The sequence below is a fragment of the Nerophis lumbriciformis genome, linkage group LG28 (assembly GCF_033978685.3).
Source record: "Nerophis lumbriciformis linkage group LG28, RoL_Nlum_v2.1, whole genome shotgun sequence".
In the NCBI taxonomy this organism is placed as follows: Eukaryota; Metazoa; Chordata; class Actinopteri; order Syngnathiformes; family Syngnathidae; genus Nerophis; species Nerophis lumbriciformis.
This window is the reverse complement of record NC_084575.2, coordinates 8,317,721-8,323,720: the sequence shown is the minus strand read 5'-3', so window position 1 is coordinate 8,323,720 and position 6,000 is coordinate 8,317,721. Positions and strand designations below refer to the sequence as shown.

Here is a 6,000-nt window from a genome sequence, read left to right as displayed (position 1 = left end):
TTCCAGTGAAAGGAACTTTGAATGCTCCAGGATACCAAAACATTTTGGACAATTCCATGGGATGGCACTTAAAGTTCTTATGTGAGTAAAGGCAGGTGGCGAAATACTTTTGGAAAGATAGTGTATATATATATATATATATATATATATATATATATATATATATATATATATATATATATATATATATATATATATATATATATTTTTTTTTTTTTTTGAGAATATTTGGGTACCACATGATTCGATTACAAACAAAATATTGATGCATGTTCAATTTGTGTACAGTATATTAAAGCCATTTTTATTATTTAACATTTATTTCATTAAATATTTACTTAAATATATAATCATTTACAATCGTGCAAATAGTGTATTCGTAATAACAAGCATCAGTTGATTGAATTTTCATGATATGTCCGCCCGAATGCAGCTGAGATAGGCTCCAGCACCCCCCCCCCCAATCCCGAAAAAAGACAAGCGGTCGGAAAATGGATGGATGGATGTCATCAAGGTAATAGAAGTGCGTGCAAACAACATAATTTGTATTTATTGCTAATAAAGTTAGCACCAACACAAAGTAGACTACTGCAATGTATGTGTAATACACTGTATTACACTGTCATAATAATAATAATTTAAATTGTTATCCTGTAAAGCGTCTTTGAGTGCACTGAAAAGTGCTATAGGCGAGGGCGGACCTACGTCACTTCCGCCTGCCAATCCCCTAGCAACGCGGTCGCCATATTGAATTCGTTGAAAACAAACCAGCTCACAGCGAACACAGCATTGACAGAAAAGGCATTTAACGAGGTTTCACGGCATTTTAAACTGTTCTAAATGGAATATGATTATGTAAATAGTCTTTCCAGTGAGGCTAGGTTAAGATACGAGTTAAAATGTTCTGTAGTTGGATTAAACGACTGCCCTTACCGCCTTCCAGCAGATGCGTGGACTGATAATCCTACACAATGGCCGGACATGGAATTTGGAAATCTTTATGTCTACCTCACAAGCGCACCAGGTTGGTTGTTAGCTTCGGTTGTTATATAACGAATAAATCACATAAAAATGGTTAAATCACCCAAGGTATGTTGATAAATGATAATAAGGATGACACGGTGGCTACCAGTATCTGTATATTTATTATATCTGTAGAGAGCTCATTCAAATTCAGTTCAGTATTATGATTTATTATTTGCTGAATTACTGGAAATAGCCTTTATACCGTATGTTATTGTTGTGCAACAACAACAACTTCAGCTGTCGAACGTTATTCAGTAAAAATTCAACGGGTTCAACATTAGCATGGACGGTATAGCCAAGTTGTGGTTAAGAAGGTGGATTTTTGTTCCTTATATTTACCAGAAACGAAGTGATCCGAACACACGACCCGGGATTTTGGGGGACTCCAGTGAGAACCGTCCTCGTTTTCCCGGTGTAAAGCTGCGAGCCATTTGTCTCGTCCCTGTGGGCTTTTAGCACGCTTTGGCAGAACAAAATACGACCTTTGTTTTCCCTGTTTCCAGTTAGGGTTTGCACAACCAAAAACAACACAGTTTTTTGGCATTTTGGAGGCAGAATGACGGGTTTAATCAGCGCAGGTCGACAGGTTAAAGAGTAATGGCGACGGTTTGTTTTCAACGCCAGTCAGGTTGCTATGGCTCGAAGAACCCGTATGTAGCTCAGTTGCCCGGATGTCGGCCCTGCCCTATACCGAATAAAATGTTTTTTATTATTATTATACCATGTGACTTATTCCAGACTTAAATTACGAGACGTTCTTTCCTTTCAAGTAACAAATATTTAATGATGTTAAGCGTGACTGTACTATACAGCAAAAAAACAGTTAAGGTATTAAATAAGTCAATATAATTGTCATAGAGAACATATAAAATACACTCCTCAGACGCTCGCATTTGCTACAAAGGCCTGCTAGCTGGCTAACGCTAGCACGTTAGCTTCGAACAACATATCAGATGAATATTATAAACATATATAATGTATATTACCTCATTAGCCGCATGTACAAGAGAGGAGTGGAATATATTCTTCTTGTTACACCAGCAACTCTTAAATGGGACTTTCTGTTGTTCTGTGGCTGGGCGAAGGAAGTGTGCACCACTCACTATTGTCCCAGTGAAACACGTGCATGAGAGCAGTGTGGGCACAGTGAGGGGGAGCTTCCGCTGGAGCTCCGGAGGCAAATATCCACCGTGAAAGCAACTTGACCGCCGTAGCAAAGGAAGACAATCACACAGCCAGAAAAAGCACATTAGTGTACGCATGCGCGCCAGGCTCTAAGATAAACAATAATTGTCTCTCACCCCGTCTGTAAGAGTTTCATTTAAAAAGGTTATTTTTACCTCGTCTTTCGGCTTACGGCCATACTACCCTGAACACGCCCGATCTCGTCCGATCTCGGAAGCTAAGCAGGGTCGGGCCTGGTTAGTACTTGGATGGGAGACCGCCTGGGAATACCAGGTGCTGTAAGCTTTTACACTCACGCCAGAGGGCGCTGTTTCTCACTTCTTGCAAAAAAATGATAATGATAAATGGGTTGTACTTGTATAGCGCTTTTCTACCTTCAAGGTACTCAAAGCGCTTTGACACTACTTCCACATTTACCCATTCACACACACATTCACACACTGATGGAGGGAGCTGCCATGCAAGGCGCTAACCAGCAGCCATCAGGAGCAAGGGTGAAGTGTCTTGCTCAGGACACAACGGACATGACGAGGTTGGTACTAGGTGGGGATTGAACCAGGGACCCTCGGGTTGCGCACGGCCACTCTACCACTGCGCCACGCAAAAAAATTAATGGTTTTTATTTCACGTTCAGTTCAATTTACCCTAACATGACTCATATTTATCCATCTTTGGGCTGTTTTTGCCATCTTACCCGGCTACAAAAACACATGTCATATTATAAATTGACCAGTCACGGACTTTTGAGCGCTGATAGTCCGTCAATATGTTCAACACCGGGGTGATATGAACCAATCAGCGTGCCTTATTCCAACATCTCCAACTTTCTAAGCCAATCAGATCCGCCTCTGTCCAACTTTCTTCAACACATTTAATATTTGGCCAATGACAGGACGGCTGGTTTACTTCCGGCCTCATTAGCATATTTCAACATTTAACCAATCACGGATGATGATGACATTCCGCTATCTCACAAGAAAGGAACTTCTTTTCAAAACAACATTTTATACTTTTTTGACACTTGAACGTACAAACAATATTTAATTTTCTGCAGCTGATAAGAAGAGGGGAGAGTATTATTCACCTGTTCACGTTTAGTGAGGTGAAGATACACAACTACAAGAAGTGAATGCAGTAACAGTTTGGCCCTACAGACGTTCTAGCAATATAACAATATAACAATGTATCATAATTAATACACAATATGAGAATGTGTGCTGTATAAATGAATGAATGAATTACTTAATTTAATTAGAACACAACAGGAGCAGTAAATATGCAGGGATTACCTAAACTGATGTGTTGTGTTAATTTAGCAATATTAAAGGTGTCATATGTAGAATTTGCATGTCAAGTGATGATTAAATGGCCCCGATATGTCAAAAGGTTTTAATAAATCATGTTCTTTTCCAATACCTCTATAACTGATAACAGTAGTTCAGCTGGGATATGCTCACTTCATAATTAGATTTACAGCCCCGGAATCTTGTTATTGTTTTCATTTCCATGTCCCGCCCTCTACCGTTTGACCAATTAGAAAGTCTGTGAGTGTGTCACATCCAGGTTGCCAGTTACACACCGTCATCTTCGTCTGGCTACTGCCACTGGTAAAGTTACTAAACATGTCAGACCTTAGTCAATCTAAAAGGCCTTGTTACCATTTTCAACTTATTCATGACAAAGCCAGGAACAAAATGAGGATTTGTATCAGGGATGCCTTTGAAAGATGGAGACAATTGAAGGCGGAGAAGATTTTTTTCATCTGACGCCAAACTTCCTAATTTCCTTCTTGAAAGGTAAGTCAGGCATTTACCTTTTCTTATTACTTGTAATAAATGGAAATGGACATTTGGTATGTAAACTATATTGTCCAATACAGTCTATGATCTTGTCTAACAAAGCTAGTATGTTCCTGCAACCAATGCTTAGTGTGATGGTGCTCAGCTCCTAGTGTAATGCTTAGCATGCTAGCCCGGTCAATGACACATCCACATATAAGCTAACGGGGGAAATATATGCCTGTTATCGTGTATGTCCATGTGTATTTGAACTGACAAGGTAAAATATATTTTCCATAAATAAAACCAATGTGGATATGGGTAGTGTCTGTGCCTATTTCCTTCTCAACATGCTGATAGGCTGAGGAAATGTGTTCCAACATTAGCACGGCTGTCATCATGGCAATGTGAAAGGTATGGAGACAGACACATCACATGATCAAATAATTCCTCATTGGTGTATTCTATAGACACACCTTAGTAAAATGTCTCTTTAGTTTTGGGCGTACATTAGGCTGCTAAGCATGCTCTGCTTATTTTCACCAGTAGAACCTTTGCTAGTGTTGGTTGTAGTTTGTTCTAGTCTTTGTTTTCTGATAGTACTGACAACAACCATATGGTTGCTATTTGTTGTGATATTGTACGCAGGCATGATTGCACTTCTTCCTGAAAATAGCCTAATTCTGTGTTGGTTAGAGATTTGTTATTGACAAAATGCTTGTCTATTCAGCATTTATGGTCCCAGCACTTCAACCCTTAGTAAGAGGCAGTGGAAGTCGGAAGTTCCTTGGAGTGGCCCAGTCCATGGCGCTGGATTCGGCTGCGTATCTGGCAACCTCAGTCAGGGAGAGAGGAAGGGGACTACAGATTTTTGACTGTGATTGCAGTACCATTTCTGGCCACATTAATACATATGGCTCCTTTAAAAAAAAAGCATGCATGTCAGCTTTATGTTAGTAGTTGGGGTGCATGATAAATATTGTACAGATAATTATCAATGTATATATATTTTTTATTAGCTCCAATTGAGAGTTAATTCGGTTTTATGTTGGACATTCGTAGTTGTAGGGGGAGGTTGAAAAGTAACCATGGTTATCAATATCACAAATGTATTATAAAATCTATCCATTCATCCATTTTCTACTGCTTGTCCCTCCAATTAAACTTACATTTTAAAACAAAAAGGCATGAATGACACTAGAGAAAAGCACTTAAAATATTAAGTGAATTTGGTATTTTAAGTGACTTAGGAATCTTTTAAAAAGAAACCAAGATTTTTAATATGCAAATGTTTTTTTTTAAATAAAATCCTATTTAAAAAAAAAAAAAGGGTTATATATTATATAAAACTGGATATCCATCCATCCATTTTCTACCGCTTATTCCCTTCGGGGTCGCGGGGGCGCTGGAGCCTATCTCAGCTGCAATTGGGTGGAAGGCGGTGTACACCCTGGACAAGTCGCCACCTCATCACAGGGCCAACACAGATAGACAGACAACATTCACACTCACTGGATATGAATGATAAAAGTAGGAAATAATGGGCGTGCACGTTAGCACGTTATTAAGGAGGTAGGACTATTTATTTGACCTCCTTTTAGATGAATCAGTGTTTTGATGTAGCAGATATACATCTTCGAAGACAATAGTAATTTATTGACGGTCCCTAAGCATAAAGTAGTGTTGAGAGCGGCACCTCTCCTGCAATCTCCCCGCAGCATGAGAGAGCAGTGTGGGCACAGTGAGGGGGAGCTTCCGCTGGAGCTCCGGAGGCAAATATCCACCGTGAAAGCAACTTGACCGCCGTAGCAAAGGAAGACAATCACACAAAGGAAAACACAAATAAGCCACGTGAGCTCTGGAAAATTCTCAACAACCAGCTTCCTGGTTGCAGCCAGAAACTTAAAACCAGACTCACCAACATCAACATCATAGAGGGGGACTCCCTCATTACAGACAGAATGGAGGTAGTAAGCAGACTTAACACCTTTTTCACCAGCATAGCCGCAAC

General features: G+C 39.6%; 1 non-coding gene across 1 annotated transcript; it reads left to right on the top strand.

The window, feature by feature from the left end:
• Positions 1-2,377: 2,377 nt before the first annotated feature.
• On the top strand, positions 2,378-2,496 carry LOC133571157 (5S ribosomal RNA). Its single transcript, XR_009810314.1, has one exon. It is a non-coding gene; the product is annotated as a 5S ribosomal RNA (ribosomal RNA).
• Positions 2,497-6,000: the final 3,504 nt, after the last annotated feature.